Source organism: Pan paniscus, chromosome 4 (genome assembly GCF_029289425.2).
Source record: "Pan paniscus chromosome 4, NHGRI_mPanPan1-v2.0_pri, whole genome shotgun sequence".
Lineage (NCBI taxonomy): Eukaryota > Metazoa > Chordata > Mammalia > Primates > Hominidae > Pan > Pan paniscus.
In genome coordinates this window covers 69009334-69029575 of record NC_073253.2, presented here as the reverse complement: position 1 = coordinate 69029575, position 20242 = coordinate 69009334, and the positions used below count along the sequence as shown (strand labels likewise).

At 38.4% G+C, this 20242-nt stretch overlaps 1 protein-coding gene across 1 annotated transcript in view; it reads right to left on the bottom strand.

The window, feature by feature from the left end:
- Positions 1-20242, bottom strand: part of PLCXD3 (phosphatidylinositol specific phospholipase C X domain containing 3) — a 200252-nt gene that overhangs the window by 7734 nt on the left and 172276 nt on the right. The window lies entirely within an intron of this gene.

Below are 20242 nucleotides of genomic sequence, written 5' to 3'. Positions count from 1 at the left end.
TGAATTATCTTGAGCAGAGGAGTGATGTGATTTGACTTTCACTATAAGAGCTCATTCATCACCATGAGATCATAGTGGAGAGTCACTTAGCATAGCCTGGAAAATCAAGGAAAGTCTTCTGAAAACCTTTCAGAAGAATGCTTGCTAAAATAAATATTGAAGGATTAGGAAGATTTAGCTGGATAAAGGTGAGAATGGTAGATGGAGGATGATGCAATGCACTTTCAGGCAGAGGAAATACCATTTTTTCATTTGCTGACAGAATCATGGTGTGTGCTTAGGAGCAATGGATCCAGGCAGACAGATACAGGTGATGTTAATGATGATGTCCAGCATCTTCTGACAGCATATTGGAATGAGAACTACTACAACTTGGTCAGGGCAGGAAGGGAAGTTTCCATGACAAAAGGATAAATGAACAGGCCAGAGACATGATAGTGTATTAATAAAGAAAGTTTGAGGGAAATACATGTGAACATTAAATTCCTGGATGAAATGGAGAGGGAGAGGGAGAGAAAAGGGAAGAAGGGGAGGAGAGTTTAAAAACCTAGAAGAAGTTGTATAAAAAAGGTAAGGTAGTTTTGAAAGATGTTAAAGAGAAAAAAAAAAAAAACCCAGACAATAGAGGGCCTTGAGAAATATATAACAACTGAATTGGGAGGCTGAGCAAAATGGTGGAACAGAAGGCTCCGCATACCCCTGCAAGGTCATCGTCCTTCCTGCAAGGATACCAAGTTAACAACTATCTACATAGCAAAAAACACCTTTATAAGAACTAAAAATCAGAAGAGTACCTTTAGTACCTGGATTTAACTTTATATCACTGAAAATGCCACAGAAGAAATAGAAAAAGCAGTCCTGAATCACTGACACCCTCCCTCTCAACCTCCACCAGCAATGGCCTGTTGTGGAGAGCATCTCTGGGCTCTGGGCAAGGGAGAATACAGTAATTGTGAGGCATTAAACTCAGTGCTGTCCTGCTAGAGCAGAAATGAAAACCGGACCTAACTCAGCGGACGCCCAGTCACACAGGGAATATTTAAACCAGGCCTAGCCAGAGAGGGAATCACAGATCCCAGCAGTCAGAACTTGAGTGCCTGCAAATCTCACCACAGAGGGCTACAGTGTTCTGTGTCTCCAAGTAAATTTGAAAGGCAGTCTAGGTCATAAGAACTGCAACTCTTAGGCAACTCCATACTGAGACATCAGCTTAGGTAACCAAGGGAGTGCTGGCATCACCTCTCCCCTAAACCCAGGCTGCACAGCTTGTGGTTTCAAAAGAGACCCCCTTCTTCCACTTGGGAGAAGAGGGGGAAGAATGGTGAGGACTTTGTCTTGCCTCTTGGATACCAGCTCAGCCACAGCAGGATAGGGCACCAGTCAGAGTCATGAGGTTCCCGTTCCAGGCCCTAGCTCCCAGATGACATTTCTAGACACACCCTGGGCCAGAAGGGAACCTGCTGCCTTGAAGAAAAGGATGTAGACCTACCAGCATTCATCACCTGCTAACTGAAGAGCCCTTGGCCCCACATAACCAGCAGAGATATCCAGGTACTACATCTTGGGTCTTGGGTGAACCTCTGAGACTTGCTTGCAAGTAAGACTCAGCATATTACTAGCTATGGTGGCTGTGGGACAAAACTTCTTCTTGTTGAGAAAAGCAGAGAGAAAAGTAAAGGGGACTTTGTCTTGCACCTTTGGTACCAACACTGCCATGGTTGGTAGAGCACCAAGCAGACTCTTAGAGTCCCTGATTCCAGGACTTCACTGTTGGATGGCATTTCTGGACCTGCCCAGGGTCAGAGGGATCCCACTGCCCTGAAGGGTGAGTCCCAGGCTAGGCAGCATCCACCAGAAGCAGACTTAAGAGATCTTGGACCTTAAGGGAACATCAGTGGTAGTCTGGAAGTACTCATCATGGCTAGGGTGGTGGTGGCTATAGGGTGAGGCTCCTGTACCTTTGGAAAGGACAGGGAAGACTGGTAAGGACTGTGTCTTGTGTTTTTAGTGCCAGTTCAGCTGCAATGTAATTGGATACCAGATAAATTTCTAAGGTTTTTGGCTCTACTCCCTGACTCCAGATGGCACTTCTGGACCCACCCAGGGCTTGGGGGACCTTGCCATCCTGAAAAGAAGGATACAGACATGGCTGGCTTTGCCACCTGCTGATTGTTCAGCCCCAGGGCCTTGAGAAACCATACACAATAGCCAGGGACTGGTTACAGCAGGCCCTGCGTGAGACCCAGTACTTTGCTGGCTTCAGGTGTGACCCAGCACAGTCATAGTAGTGGTGGCCACAGAGGTGCTTGTGTCATTCCATCTGCAGGTTTAGGTGGTTCAAAATGGAGTGGGAGACTCTGTATGTTTGGAAGAAAGTAAGGAAAGAGAACAAATCTCTGCCTGGTAACTTAGAGAATTCTCCCATATCTGGACCAAGGCCATCAAGGTGGTACCTCTACAAGTCATCAGGAATCACAGCATTACTGGTCTTGGGGTGCCCCCTAAAGCAGATATTCTCCCATATCTGGACCAAGGCCATTAAGGTGGTACCTCTACAAGTCATCAGGAATCACAGCATTACTGGTCTTGGGGTGCCCCCTAAAGCAGATACAGTTTAGATCACAATACCCAAGTCTTTTCAAATTTCCAGAAGGCCTCCCTGAGAAGGATGGCTACAAATAAGCTCAGACAGCAAAGACTAGAATAAATGCCTAACTCTTCAATGTCCAGACATTGAAGAATATCTAACTAGCATCAACACCATTTGGGGAAAGGTGACCTCACCATATGAACTAAATAAGGCACCAGGGACCAATCCTGGAGAAACAGAGATATGTGACCTTTCAGACAAAGAACTCAAAGTAGCTGTGTTAAGGAAACTCAAATAGGTTCAAGACAACACAGAGAAGGAATTCAGAATTCTATCAGATAAATTCAATGAAGATATTAAAATAATTAAAAAGAGTCAAGCAGAAATTTTCTGGAGCTGAAAAATGCAATTGGTATACTAAAGAATGCATCAGAGTCATTTAATGGCAGAATGGATCAAGCAGAAGAAACAGTGACCTTGAAGACAGGATATTTGAAAATATACAGAGGAGACAAAAGAAAAAAGAATAAAAACAATGAAGCATGCCTACAGGATGCAGAAAATAGGCTGAAAAGACAAATCTAAGAGTTATTGGCCTTAAATAAGTAGAAAAGAAAGACAAGGGTAGAATGTTTATTCAAAGAAATAATAACAGAGAACTTCCCAAACTTAGAGAAAGATATTAATATCCAAACACAAGAAGGCCAGGAGAGCATGACATGACATATTCAAGGTGCAGAAGGAAAAAAACTTTTACCCTAGAGTGGGATGTCTGGCAAAAATATCCTTCAAACATGAAGGAGAAATAAAGACTTTCCCAGATAAACAAAAGCTGAGGGATTTCATCAATCCCAGACCCGCCCCACAAGAAATGTTAAAGGGAGTACTTCAATCAAAAAGAAAAGGACATTAATGAGCAATAAATAATCAGTAGAAGGTACAAAACTTACTGGTAATGGTAAGTACACAGAAAAACAAAGAATATTATAACACTGTCACTGTGGTATGTAAACTACTCTTATCCTTAGTAGAAAGACTAAACAATGAACCAATCAAAAATAAAAACTACAACAAAATTTCAAGGCACAGTCAGTACAATAAAATATAATTAGAAACAACAAAATGTTTAAAAGTGGGGGGATGAAGTTAAGGTGTATTTTTATTAGTTTACTTTTTGTTTGTTTACTTATGCAAATAGTGTAAAGTTGTTATCAAGTTAAAATAATGACTTATAAGATGGTATTTGCACACTTCCTGGTAACCTAAAACCAAAAACATGCAATGGATACACAAAAAATAAGAAGCAATAACTAAATCCTATCACCAGGGAAAGTCAACTTCACTAGAGGAAGACAGGAAAGAAAGAAAAAAGGAAGAGAAGACCACAACACAACCAGAAGACACATAACAAAATGCAAGGAGTAAGTCCTTACTTATCAATAACAACATTGAATGTAAATGGACTAAACTCTCCAATCAAAAGACATAGCCTGGCTTAATGGATGAGAAAACAAGACCCAATGATCTATTGCCTACAAGAAACACACATCACCTGTAAAGACACACATAGACCAAAAATAAAGGGTTGGAAAAAGATTCCACACCACTGGAAACAAGCAAACAAACAAACGAACAAAAAAAGCAGGAGTTGCTATACTTATATCAGACAAAATAAATTTCAAAACAAAAACTGTAAGATGAGACAAATAATGTCACTGTGCCATGATAAAGGTTTCAATTCAGCAAGAGGATATAGCAATTGTAAATATATATGCAGTCAACACTGGAGGACCCAGATACATATAATAAGTATTTTTAGAGCTAAAGAGAGAAATAGGCCCTAAAACAATAATAGCTAGAGACCTCAATACCCTACTTTCAGTACTGAACAGATCTTCCAGACAGAAACTCAAGAAACATCAGACTTAATCTGCAGTATAGACCAAATGGATCTAATAGACATTTACAGAACATTTCATCCAAGAGCTTCAGGATACACATTTTTTTCCTCAGTGCATGGATCATTCTCAAGGATAGACCATATTTTAGGTCACAAAACATCTTAAAACATTCAAAACAATCTAAGTAATATCAAACATCTTCTCTGACCACAATGGGATATAACTAGAAATTAATGATGAGAGGAATTTTGGGAGTTCTACAACTACATGGAAATTAAACAAACAGTACGCTCCTGAATGACCAGTGGGTCAATGAAGACATTAAGAAGGAAATTGAAAAGTTTCTTGAAACAAATAATAATGGAAACACAACACACCAAAACCTATGGGATACAGCAAAAGCAGTACTAAGAAGGAAGTTTATAGCTACAAGTGCCTATGTCCCAAAAGAGAAAAAACTTCAAATAAACAATCTAATGATGCATCTTAAAAAACTAGAAAACCAAGAAAAAACCAAACCCCAAATTAGTAGAAGAAAAGAAATAATAAAGATCAGAGTGGTAATAAATGCAATTGAAATGAAAAAAATACAAAAGATCAATAAAACAAAAATGTCATTTGTTGAAAAGTTAAGCACAATGGACAAACCTTTAGCCATACTAAAAAAACAAAAGAAGATCCAAATAAATAAATAAAATCAGAAATGGAAAAGAGACATTACAACTGACACTGCAGAAATTCAAAAGTTCATTAGTGGCTACTATGAGCAACTACATGCCAATAAATAGGAAAACCTAGAAGAAATGAACAAATTCCTAGACACATACAACCTACCAAGATTGAACTAGGAAAAAAATTCAAAACCTGAACAGACCAATAACAAGTAATGAGATCAAAGCCATAATAAAAAGTCTCCCAGTAAAGAAAACCCCGAGACCTGATGGCGTCACTGCCTAATAATTCTACCAAATATTTAAAGAAAAACTAATAGCAATCCTACTCTAATTATTTTGAAAAATAGAGGAGGAGGGAATATTTCCAAACTCACTCTATGAGGCCAGTATTACCCTGATACCAAAACCAAAGACACACCTAAAAACAAAAAAAAGAAAAAACAACAACTACAAGCCAATATTGCTGATGAATATTGATGTAAAAATTCTTAACAAAACACTAGCAAACTTAATTCAGGAATACATTAGAAAGACCATTCATCATGACCAATTGGGATTTATCCCTGGGATGCAAGGGTGGTTCAACATATGCAAATCAATTAATGTTTTGTTTTTTTAATTTTTTAATTTTTTGAGACGGAGTCTCGCTCTGTCGCCCAGACTGGAGTGCAGTGGCGCGATCTTGGCTCACTGCAAGCTCCACCTCCTGGGTTCACACCATTCTCCTGCCTCAGCCTCCAGAGTAGCTGGGATTACAGGCACCCGCCACCATGCCCGGCTAATTTTTTGTATTTTTAGTAGAGACAGGTTTTCACTGTGTTAGCCAGGATGGTCTCGATCTCCTGACCTCGTGATCCGCCCGCCTCGGCCTCCCAAAGTGCTGGGATTACAGGCGTGAGCCACTGCGCCCGGCCACAAATCAATTAATGTGATACATCACATCAACAGAAAGAAGAATGAAAACCATATGATCATCTCAATTGATGCTGAAAAAGCATTTGATAGAAGTCAACATCCCTTCATTATAAAAAATCTTTTAAAAAACTGGAAATAGAATGAACATATCTAAACATAATAAAAACCATATACAACAGACCCACAGCTAGTATCATATTGAATGAGGAAAAAGTAGAAGCTTTTCCTCTAAGAGCTGGTACATGACAAGGATGCCCAGTGTCACTGCTGTTATTCAAAATAGTACTGGAATTTCTAGCTAGACCAATCAGACCAGAGAAAGATACAAAATGCTTCCAAATTGAAAAGAAAGTCAAATGTCCCTTGTTTGCAGATGATTGATTATCAGAGAGATGCAAATCATGTCATCCAAGTTAAAATGGTTTATATCCAGAAACAGGCAATAACAAATGCTAGAGGGGACATGGAGAAAAGGGAACCCTGGTATACTGTTGGTGGGAAGGTACATTAGTACAACCACTATGGAGAACAGTTTGGAGGTTCTTCAAAAAACTGAAAATCGAGCTACCAAGTGATCCAGCAATCCCACTGCTGGGTATATACACAAAAGATAGAAAATCAGTATATTGAAGAGATATCTGCACTCCTATGTTTGTTGCAGCACTGTGTGTAATACCTAAGATTTGGAAGCAACCTAAATGTTCATCAAGAGATGAATGGATAAAGAAAATGTGTTTGGGCGTGGTGGCCCACGCCTGTAATTCTAGCACTTTGGGAGGCCGAGGTGGGCAGATCTTGAGGTCAGGGGATCAAGGCCATCCTGGCCAACATGGTGAAACTCCGTCTCTACTAAAATACAAAAAATTAGTTGCGTGTTGTGATGTGCACCTGTAGTCCCAGCTACTCAGGAGGCTGAGGCAGGGGAATTGCTTGAACCCAGGAGGAGGAGGTTGCAGTGAGTCGACATCGCACCACTGCACTTCAGCCTGGTGACAGAACAAGACTCTGTCTAAAAAAAAAAGAAAAGAAAAGAAAAAAGAAAATGTGGTACATATACACAATGGAGTACTATACAGCCATAGAAAGGAATGAAATTCAGTCATTTGCAACGACATGCATGGAACTGGAGATCATTATGTTAAGTGAAATAAGCCAGGTACAGAAAGACAAATATCACACGTTGTCACTTATTTATGAGATCTAAAAATCAAAACATTGAACTCATGGACACAGAGAGTAGAAGGATGGTTACCAGAGGCTAGGAAGCATAGTGGGAGAGCTATGGGTGAGGTGGGGTGGTTAATAAGTACAAAAAAAGTTAGAAAGAAGAAATGAGATCTATTTGATAGCACAACAGAGTGATTAGAGTCAATAATAACTATACATTTTTAAATAACTTAAAAAGTGTAATTGGATTGTTTGCAACTCAATGGGCAAATGCTTGAGGGAAGGGATACCCCATTCTTCACAGTAAGCTTATTTCACATTGCGTGCCTTTATCAATACATCTAATGTACCCATAAATATATACACCTACTATATACCCACAAAAATGAAAAAGAAAAAGAAAAGAAATACATAGCAACTGAAAACTGTTAGCTGGGGGAATACTATGATTAGATTAGTGATTTAGAGATTAGTTTGCCTTCAGTGTAGACAAGTGATGGGAGAGAGCAACACTAGGGGCAGAAATCGCAATTAGGAGCTGCTGAAGTAATCCAGACCAGAGATAGTGGTTGCTTGAATTGCAGTAGCAGCATTGTATATATATGTGAAAGATACCTGAAATCTAGATGTCATCTAAAATGACATCTGATATGAAACTGGATGTAGAAGGAGAGGAAGAAAGGGGCCATGAATTATGCCTAGATTTCTAGAAGTATTCTGGCAGGTGGACATCATTCACTCATCTTGGAAAGACAGGAGCGAAGCCTTTCCAGCAAGCATGATAAGTTCAGTCTGATATATGTTGATTTTGAGGTGACTTTGGAACACATGAGTTGAGATTTCAAGTGGCAGCTAAGTACAAGTCTTATATGCAGGACAGAGAGCTGGTCAGAAGTCATCACAAACAGAGAATAGTTGGAGCTGTGAACGTGGATAAGATCACTTAGATTTTGAGGAGGAGGAAGAAAAGAGAAAAAATCAGAAGCATTTAAGGGATGGGCAGGAAAATGGATTCCATAGAAGGCAATCAGAAGTAGATGCAGAAGTAGGAGGAAAATCAGGAGCATATAGTGTCATGAAAATCAAGAAAAGAAGGAAGCCATGCTCCTTTTGGAAACTAAGAAGAGCTGAGTGAGATTTAAGCAGGGAGTGTGATAAATGTGCATTTCCCCAGATCTCAGAAAGTATATCCAGTCTAAAGAAATTCAGCCCATTCAGACAACACTGGGTCAATGGCCTTGAGCTACACTAATCCCCGGCTAGTACCTTAAAAATCCTGATCCATAATTTCAGCATACACATTTTCCTGTCAGACCCAGATAGAGGAGGACTCAGTTGTTTCTAAAAGAGCATAATGTTGACCTAAATGGCCCAATGCCTTTAGGAAATAGAGCAGCAGGTGGAGACATTTGGTCCCCACAGCAATAGGTTTAGAAGATAATTCTATCTTAAAATGGACAATCTGGATCCCATGTCTGAATATACAGACATGAGTGTATTCAAGTTCATTAGAACGACAGATACTGTGACAGTATGTGTGTAGCCACTCTGGTTGAACCCACAACTTTCTCTTCTGGCCTTGCTAGAACAGATGAAGTGGCTCTGCTGTGCCTGTCGCATCACCTTTGCATATATGAGAAGATCAATGCTCTTTGGAAATAGTATCACAACCAGTGTATTTCCTGGGAAGAATGATTTTTCAACAGACTCATTCACCTTGAGAGGTGAGAGGCGGAGTAGATAAGTGTGATGCTGAGGCCAGTATTGATTCTGTATTGGCCTTAACTGAGTAGCTTGTTCACCAGATCCCTTGGGTACTACGTCACGGGAGGTTCCTGAGCAACCATATTCACGTCTCAGAACCTTGATTATCACAGAAACAGCTCCTCAGATGCCGTCTGTTACTCAGAAGTTAAAATTTCTAGGCCTGAATTTAGAACAACTAATTGTTATCCCCACAGGGAGAGGTTAGGAGAACACAAGAGTGTTCTTTTTTGTTTCCCCGTAAAATAGATTGCTTTGAGAATTGATGAAACATTGTTTCAAAATAACTTGTAGTCCTTAGATGAAATATGAATATTACATTTAAAATATCATTCCTCTGAGTCATGGGAATATTTCTATTTTCTGTTCAGGCATACTTTCCTAAAGTCAATATGATACCAGAGACAAAACAAGCAATAATGCCAAGTTAAATCTCAAATACTCAGACAGTCTCAAGTAGAATTATGTTAAACAAAAAGACTCACTGTACTGGATTAAAACTAGCAAATGCTACTGAAGTTACAACAATTATTTAGGATAGCATTTCTTAATCTTTTATCATTATTACCTCCCAAGGAGCTTTTTTGAATATTGTTTTCCTATTTGTCCTCCTCCTCCATGAAATTTTAATACTACAGATATATTGTATAACTGTTTATATATCTGTGCTTTACATGTGAAAAGAAAACATTTTTTGTTTGGTGTCTGAAGAACCAATTTTTGTTTTTTTGCCATTGATAATGTATGATGTACAGCTAATTAGGACATTGCTGGTTATACTTGGTGTTGGACAGGTAATAAGAATGAACTGAAAGATGACTCTGGTGGTAATAAAATGCCACCAATGTAACAATTTTTATGGTATAAGACTGTCTTAGTCTGTTTGGGGCTGCTATAACAAAATACCATAACCTGGGTAGTATATAAACAACAGAAATGTATTTCTCAAAGTTTTGGAGACTTAGAAGTCCAAGATCAATGTGCTAGTAGATTTGGTGTTTGGTGAGGGCTCCTTTCTTGATTCATAAATGGAGTTTTCTCATTGTGTCTTCACATGGTGGAAGGGCAAACAAGATCCCTCGTGCCTCTTTAACAAGGGCACTAATCTCATTCATGGGGACTCTGCCCTCACAACCTAATCGCCTCCCAAAGTCCTCACTTCTTAATGCCATCATCTTGAAGGTTAGGATTTCAACATATGAATTTGGAGAGACACAAACATTTGGATCATAGCAAAGAAAAACTGGTTAAACTTTATTTAAATCACCTATCTTTCTATCCCTCCATTCATCCATCCATGCATTCATCTAACAAAGATGTATTGTGCATCAGTGGTGCTACCTGTAACTTCCTAGGGCCATTTCAGAGTTTAGACTTTCCTCATCTCTCCTGGAGAGATGTTGCCACAGTCTTGTGCCTATGTTCCTTTTTTGTGTGTGTTATCTACACCACAGTCAGGACAATGTTTCTCAAATTAATTTGAGCATTATTATTCCTCTTCATGAACAACTACAAATTCATCTCTCACCTGCAAGATATACCCAATTCTTCAGCAGTGTGTATGAGTTTTTCCTATCTCCCCATATCAGCTACCATCTCCTCCTCAACCTCATTTATTGCTACTTCCTGTTCATTCGTTCTCCAGTAATACTGAAATGCTTGTATTTTCCCCCAAACATGCTCTGCAGTTTCATGCTTATGTATTTTTTTCAGGCCTGTCTTCTTCCAATACCCTTCTTGGCCAATTGCTCCCTACCATTTAAGATTTGGCCTGCGCATTATCTCAACCCCTCCCATCCAAATCTGAGTGAAGATCCTTTTTCATTATGTTTTATGCCTCTTAAGCATAGTTCTGTGAGTGTACATAGCACATAACATTGATTATCCATTTCCATGCCAATTTTTACCAGTACCTGCCCATTAAAATATCATATTGTATTCATTAATACATCCCCTGTACCTACCACAATCCCTAGGATCCAAAGGGAAAACAACACATTCATTGAACTCCAATTTCCTGGGCTCAGGTGGCTCAAAGTTTAAGAAGCAAAATAGACGTAAACCCACCATGACAATATGATATGGTACAATAGAAGTGGGCATAGGATTCTATGGGAGCACAGTAGATAAAATCATTCATTTTACTTGGGAGAAACTAAGGAGGAATTTAAGGACCATTTCACAAAACAGGGGCTATTTGAACTTGGTCATGCCTAGGCCCTCTTAAGATAAAGAGAAAGGGGTTCCAAAGAAGGTGAAGGAAGGTATCATAAGAAAAGGGAACAGCACATGCAAAAGCATGTGGGCATGAAAGAGATGATGCAACTAGAGGGGACATGGGGACTAGAGAGCAGGGGCCCTGGAGGTGTGGGGGAATTGACTGCAGTTGAGAAGAAGCAGAAAAGGTGTTTGGCCAGGTCGTTAAGGACTTCCTTTGACATGCTGTGGAGTCTAAGCTTGATTTTATATGCAAATAAATGTTTGTCCAATTAAAGAAATTTTTAAAAAATTTTCTCCTGCAAAGAAGAATTTAATATTAATTCCATCCAAAGGCTCCTGATACATTCAAACTTTTATTTTCTTCACCTATAAATAAAGAGCTCACTGTCTTCCTTTGAAACTTCTCAGATTGCTGTGAGAGTCTAAAAAAGCTTTCATTCATTCATATTACCCCTACCTTTCTTTATAGCCAAGATGTTACTAGTGGAAATTTTAATATTATCCACAAGTATCATGAAGGAAAATATTTCTAAGTGAGTTATGTAATCTGAAGAGATAATTAAATTCCCTTTGAATTTGTATATTAACATTTTAACGTCTATTTATAGAATGGTCTACTTTAGTATAGAAGGATGTGATTATATAGTTACTGTGATGTTAAAAATGTCCTCCCACCATTCTTTAATGTTTCTTTTCATTAGATGTTGGATTTTTTCTTTTTTAGAGACAGTGTCTCACTCTATCACCCATGCTGCAGTGCAGTGGCATAGTCATAGCTCACTGTAACCTCGAACTCCCGGACTCAAGTGATCCTCCTGCTTCAGCCTCCCAAAGCGCTGGGATTACAGGCCTGAGCCACTGTGCTTGGCAGATGCTGGATTTATAGTGTGGATTAGACTCTGATTGCTTGCAAGACCTCAGTGACTACCAGGAGAATCATTTCAAGATAAATGAAATTAAAAAAACAAATTCATAGCACTACTGTCAGTTCTAGAGCAAGACTGTTTCTATTCATGTTTAAGCTCCATTTATTATGAGCAAGTTGGTCATCACTCTAAGCCTCAGTTTTACCATCTATAAAGTGGGCATAATAATGAGGATTAAATTAGTTAGTACATGTAGAATGATGAGAAGAGTGCTTGTCTCTCTGTAGTGGTGTCACATTCAATAATCACGGAGTGACAGCCTGTCAATTCACTGCTTCAGTAGGGGATTCTGAGAGCTGGGGATTAACACCTGGGCATAATACAGTTGTGATATAAAAATGAGTCTGCAGGATTTCTTTCCAACTTTCACAATTCCAAAGACAGAAAAGAGGGGGATAATAACGTCCTGGTGCTGTCATACAAGACTGGTGATGAGGCATTTGGGGAAGTATTCTTGGAATGGCTTTGTTTCCTGGGCACGTAATTGTGGCACATGTCCGAGTATCCTTTTCCCACTGCAGCATCTAAAGTAAGTTGGTACAACAGCAGGTCCCTAATTTGGCATATGAGGTCTCAAAGCCCCTTTGGAATGTGAAGCTCTTCTGTGGAAAGGCATCTTCAAACTGATTACAGGATTCTTAGAAGAGAAACAGGGAAGCCTACAGGAATCAGAAAACCTCTGTCCTTCAAAGAAGCCACAAGAGTGAAGAGATGTGAGAACCAGAGGTCGTCTTCTGATATGCTGACATTAAGAACTGGTTTTAAAAAGATTTAAAGAAAAAGATTTAAGAGTTGGAAATGCTGAGGAGTTCTTTTGCAGGTCATACTATTGAGTTCAGTAACCTGCAATGTGCTGACCTTGACTTGTTATTTCATGTCAATCTCCTGCTTAGAATGTTTCAATTACCTCTCAGTGCTTTTAGAACAAAGGTAAAAATGCTTAACTGCCCTACAGGGCCCTGAACAATGGCCACTAGAGGTTTCTTCAGTTTCATCTCTTGTCATTCTTCCCATCAGTGAATGCTAGCCACGTTATCAGTCTTGCTCATCTTGACCAGCCTAATTTTCCCCAGGGAAACTTCTGGTTTGTTGTTGTTGTTGTTCTTATTTGTATTGTTTTGTTTTTCCAAAGATGCTTTATCTTCCCTGCCCCATCACTTGGTGTTAAAAGAAAAATTTCAGTTCTGGTCCTGACTAGAGTAACGTACTTTCATCTTTCAGGTGAAAGTTTAAATGTCACTTCTTCGAAACACTAGTCAGAATTGTAATCGTATTTATGCGTTTGATCAACGTCTGTCTCCCCAACTAGACTGTAAGCTCTTTGAGGGCTGTTTTCCTACTGTTGTAGCCTGGGTGCTTAGCACAGTGCATGGCACAGGCTACGTACTCAGTAAATATTTGCTGAATAAATGAACAGGCTTTTTGTTTAGAAACAAAGTTTACTTTTAGAACAGAAGTATATGCAGTAACATAATTCATAAAAATGCTACTCCGTATTCCTCATGTGGCTACTGCCACAGATTTTAGTTTGTGGACTCACTGCTTTTTTGCTGAATAAAAGTAATTTTTTAAAAAAAATATTGACTTGAAGAATTTTAACTTTTACAAATTTTCAAATTGACCAGTCAATTTGAAAGGTGCCTTTCCTTGCGTTGTACATATAGTGTCAGGAGGTTCTGTGCTAATGATAATGAAAGCAGTAATCATCATCATCATCTTTATAAGAGTAAAGTTTATTAGAATTAATTTTTTAATATAATCAGATGTATTTAATCTATTTTATTATATATTAATTATTAATTATAATTATAGTTGATTATCATTTTATTAATTAGAATTAAGTTTATTAGAAATGTATTATAAATCCATGTCAAATTCTTTTTTAAGTATATGTGTTTGTGTATATATAATACCTTTATAACAATTGTATTTCATATATGCTACTTCTCTAACACTTCTAAACTTATATTTTACAGTTATGGACGAACAATTGTGGATAATAAAAAATTTGTGTCTTTTAATGAATTTGTTTTGAATGCATTTAATTTTCAATGAAGTGTATCTTTTATTGAATGAAATAAATTTCCAAAATCAATTCATTAATTTTTACAGAACTCTCTGATGTACTGGGGGATAAAGATTATTATAAAAATGTCAATGATAGACCGCTAGCAAGACTAATAAAGAAAAAAAGAGAGAAGAATCAAATAGACGCAATAAAAAATGATAAAGGGGATATCAACATCGATCCCACAGAAATACAAACTACCATCAGAGAACACTACAAACACCTCTACGCAAATAAACTAGAAAATCAAGAAGAAATGGATAAACTCCTCGACACATACGCCCTCCCACGACTAAACCAGGAAGAGGTTGAATCTCTGAATAGAACAATAACAGGATCTGAAATTGTGGCAATAATCAATAGCTTACCAACCAAAAAGAGTCCAGGACCAGATGGATTCACAGCCGAATTCTACCAGAGGTACAAGGAGGAACTGGTACCATTCCTTCTGAAATTATTCCAATCAATAGAAAAAGAGGAATCCTCCCTAACTCATTTTATGAGGCCAGCATCATCCTGATACCAAAGCTGGGCAGAGACACAACCAAAAAAGACAATTTTAGACCAATATCCTTGATGAACATTGATGCAAAAATCCTCAATAAAATACTGGCAAACCGAATCCAGCAGCACATCAAAAAGCTTATCCACCATGATCAAGTGGGCTTCATCCCTGGGATGCAAGGCTGGTTCAATATACGCAAATCAATAAATGTAATCCAACATATAAACAGAGCCAAAGACAAAAACCACGTGATTATCTCAATAGATGCAGAAAAGACCTTTGACAAAATTCAACAACCCTTCATGCTAAAAACTCTCAATAAATTAGGTATTGATGGGATGTATCTCAAAATAATAAGAGCTATCTATGACAAACCCACAGCCAATATCATACTGAATGGGCAAAAACTGGAAGCATTCCCTTTGAAAACTGGCACAAGACAGGGATGCCCTCTCTCACCACTCCTATTCAACATAGTGTTGGAAGTTCTGGCCAGGGCAATTAGGCAGGAGAAGGAAATCAAGGGTATTCGATTAGGAAAAGAGGAAGTCAAATTGTCCCTGTTTGCAGATGACATGATTGTATATCTAGAAAACCCCATCGTCTCAGCCCAAAATCTCCTTAAGCTGATAAGCAACTTCAGCAAAGTCTCAGGATACAAAATCAATGTACAAAAATCACAAGCATTCTTATACACCAATAACAGACAAATAGAGAGCCAAATCATGAGTGAACTCCCATTCACAATTGCCTCAAAGAGAATAAAATACCTAGGAATCCAACTTACAAGGGACATGAAGGACCTCTTCAAGGAGAACTACAAACCACTGCTCAAGGAAATAAAAGAAGATACAAAGAAATGGAAGAATATTCCATGCTTATGGGTAGGGAGAATCAATATCGTGAAAATGGCCATACTGCCTAAGGTAATTTGTAGATTCAAGGCCATCCCCATCAAGCTACCAATGACTTTCTTCACAGAATTGGGAAAAACTACTTTAAAGTTCATATGGAACCAAAAAAGAGCCCGCATCCCCAAGTCAATCCTAAGCCAAAAGAACAAAGCTGGAGGCATCACACTACCTGACTTCAAACTATACTACAAGGCTACAGTAACCAAAACAGCATGGTACCGGTACCAAAACAGAGATATAGAGCAATGGAACAGAACAGAGCCCTCAGAAATAATGCCACATATCTACAACTATCTGATCTTTGACAAACCTGAGAAAAACAAGCAATGGGGAAAGGATTCTTTATTTAATAAATGATGCTGGGAAAACTGGCTAGCCATATGTAGAAAGCTGAAACTGGATCCCTTCCTTACACCTGATACAAAAATCAATTCAAGATGGATTAAAGACTTAAACGTTAGACCTAAAACCTTAAAAACCCTAGAAGAAAACCTAGACATTACCATTCAGGACATAGGCATGAGCAAGGACTTCATGTCTAAAACACGAAAAGCAATGGCAACAAAAGCCAAAATTGACAAATGGGATCTAATTAAACTAAAGAGCTTCTGCACAGCAAAAGAAACTACCATCAGAGTGAACAGGCAACCTACAAAATGGGAGAAAATTTTCACAACCTACTCATCTGACAAAGGGCTAATATCCAGAATCTACAATGAACTCCAACAAATTTACAAGAAAAAAACAAACAACCCCATCAAAAAGTGGGCAAAGGACATGAACAGATACTTCTCAAAAGAAGACATTTATGCAGCCAAAAAACACATGAAAAAATGTTCACCATCACTGGCCATCAGAGAAATGCAAATCAAAACCACAATGAGATACCATCTCACACCAGTTAGAATGGCAATCATTAAAAAGTCAGGAAACAACAGGTGCTGGAGAGGATGTGGAGAAATAGGAACACTTTTACACTGTTGGTGGGACTGTAAACTAGTTCAACCATTGTGGAAGCCAGTGTGGCGATTCCTCAGGGATCTAGAACTAGAAATACCATTTGACCCAGCCATCCCATTACTGAGTATATACCCAAAGGACTATAAATCATGCTGCTATAAAGACACATGCACACATATGTTTATTGCGGCACTATTCACAATAGCAAAGACTTGGAACCAACCCAAATGTCCAACAATGATAGAATGGATTAAGAAAATGTGGCACATATACACCATGGAATACTATGCAGCCATAAAAAATGATGAGTTCATGTCCTTTGTAGGGACATGGATGAAATTGGAAATCATCATTCTCAGTAAACTATCGCAAGAACAAAAAACCAAGCACTGCATATTCTCACTCATAGGTGGGAACTGAACAGTGTGAACACATGGACACAGGAAGGGGAACATCACACTCTGGGGACTGTTGTGGGGTGGGAGGAAGAGGGAGGGATAGCTTTAGGAGATATACCTAATGCTAAATGACGAGTTAACGGGTGCAGCACACCAGCATGGCACATGTATACATTTGTAACTAACCTGCACATTATGCACATGTACCCTAAAACTTAAAGTATAATAATAATAAAATAAAATAAAAGACAAAAACAAACAAACAAACAAACAAAAACGTCAATGGCTTGTGACTGCCCGTCCCAACCCAGCCTAAGAAATGAAGGCTTCATTGATCTGCAAAGTTTAAAATAATGATCATGGATCTTTCTTCCTTTGAGCAACTGAGCCCCCACAGACCAACTAATTAAAGTCAACTGTGACAGATTTTCAAATGTGTTTTCTTGTCAATCTGGTCATTTTTGAAAGTTTAGAAATTTCACTTGAAAATGTAAAGAAGAGAATGACAACATGAAAAGAAACTCTTGCCCAGAAGGTTAGTATTTCATACACTGAAGCATTCAGTGGTAAAAGGCAGGGTCTTTGCATCTATAGGTTAAAACAATGGTGAGGGGTTCAAAATAACCTCAGGTAGACAAATGTATGTCATAAATCATAGCATCTGTAAACACAAGGCTTATGGTTTTGGTAAATTCATCTCTGTGTAGGAAGCAGCATATCTGATTTATGTCTGATGAAAACAGTTCATTTAAAAAATATTTTTCCCCTAAAATTACACTCAGAGAAATAATTAAGTCATATGAATTATCTCAAAAACAATGCTCTAGCAAGCAAGTCTTGAGCTTTTTGGTGACCTGAGATTTCCTGAATAGGGCTAAAGTCCTCCTAAGTCTTACTATGTCCTTCATTATGTATTTTCAGAACTAATTTATTATAACTATTTAGGTGTAAAACAGAAAGTAATTAAAGGCACAGCTAAAGAAAACGTTAATCTGAATTTTCCCCTTGTCGCTGCAAAAGGAAAAAAATCCCCTCACCTTGATTTTCCCAGATTCTCTGCCCAAATCAAATTCAAACCCCATTTATAGCTTGATAAAGACATCCATTTGACAAATATTTATAAAGCAACCCTTATTTGCTAAATATTATTCTGTGTGCTGAGGACACAATGGTGATCAGAAACAAGCACAGCCTTTGCTGAGAGATTTATTTTTAAAACCAACAAACAAAAACAATCACATCAACTGAATTGATGTTAAAAATTTGAGTTTTGGTCCTGACTAGAGTAGAGTAATGTACTTTATTTATAATCTTACATAAATTATGCAAACCTTCTGAGTCTCAATTTTCTCCATTTGTAAGATTAGCAATGATAATACTTTGGGGTTACTACAAGGATCACAGTCATGCCACACCACCTCACTGCCAACACATACCCAGGTGACAATATCTTTGATACTATTACTCAAATGTACTCCAGGGTCATTCAAAACTACTCAGCCACAGCCTTGGGTACAGTCATATTTTGAGAGATGCAGGATTTGCATAGAAGAGCTGCTGTTGCACCAAAAATATTGGGCACAGGAACTGACCAAGCCTCACCCTCATCCTAACGACACTGGATGTTTTCAGTTTTCCAAGTGGAAAATTCCAAGCCCTCAGAAGTACATGGGACATATCTCATCTTATTTACATGCCAAGAAGGTTGTTAGTTTAGTTTAGCTTTTGTTTTGTTTAACAAAAAGTAATGCAGACAAATCAAAGCAAAATATGCCATCCGTTTCCTTTGATAATGGCAACAGCAGCCCTTATTTTTGTTGTGGCAAGGAAAACCATTAAAAATCCATTTTCAATTAAAATAAGTTCATATAAACTACAAGAAAAAATGGTGTTTAAGAGTTCATAAAATGCACTCTGTCCTCAGGCTCATCGTTTGCTCCAAGTCAGGGTTTCAAAATGAGTCACAAACCCTGCCAGGAGACAGAATGTGAGCACAGCCAGCCCTTGATGGGGGGCCTCCTGGCGTGCAGGGACTATTTTGTCTTCTAGTTTTCCAGGGGAATGAAAGAATAAAGAAAGCTTTGCAATTTTTAAACAAAGAGACCCTTCTGTATGTTAATAAGATTTCGATTGCCAGGAGACAAGACAATGGGTTTTCTTTCAAGGGCAGAACTCTTCTGTGTGGGATCACATTTTCTCACTTCACAGTCTCTTCCTCGGCACAAGTAGCCCCTCACTCATTGCAAATGCACGGGGAATTTGGGTACTCAAAGCTCAAAAGCAATTTACCTTCCTCAAAGCAGACAGTTTCTATCGCTAGCACTGTCCTTCCTTTCCCTTCTTTGGAAAAATTTCCATTTGATAAGAAAGAGCTGTGATGAAAGGAAGTTTTACATTTCTGATTTTGCTTGGAGCAAATATCTCAAGGACTATCTAGGTTTATCCTTTGGCTCTCAGTAGTTAGATCCACTTGAGAGTTCTGGATCTAGTACTATTAGAGGCAGTAATGTTGAAACCCACAACACAAATCAATTACCCTTAATCCATAGTCACATGAGTTAACAAAAATGCTACTTCACTGTTGGCAGGATCGTTTTATCAATCCAGGTTTAGTATTGACTACCTACTGCTGATTGGAAGTTCTAGCGTATTCTGTGTGTCTTTAATTTTAGCAATGGGAAAATAAATTATTACTTTAAAAATATGCATTTATTAAGAAGAGAAGGGCTTTGTGGAGAGAAATAGGGAAATAGGTCCTTGATGGTGAGATCCTGGAAACTGCTGGTCTCCATGGCATTCATACATTTGCTCATACTGTCAACAAGTGTTTATTGAGTACCCATCATGTGGCATTTGTTGGGGTGGATACAGGGATGAATCAGATATGGTCCCTGACTTGACTATGGGACTAGTTCCAGAATTACTTGAAATCCTACAGACAGAAATTGCTGAATTGCTCTGAATAGCCTTGCATGGAAACATTGGAAAAGGAGATGTCCATAAAGCCTCCTTTGGCTTCATGAACTAGCTGTTTGTCTCTTTATTGGCACACATTCCAATTCTAAAGGAAATATTCCGTGGACTCTCACAAATTCATGAGGCTAAATAAAAACTACTCCCCAAGGACTCATAAGCTAAGTGAGTATTTATCGACTTTTAATGGACTCCCTCCAATCGATGCAGGAAGATCAAGAGCTTTGGAATCAGACAGAGTCATATCTGAGTTATAATGACATGTGG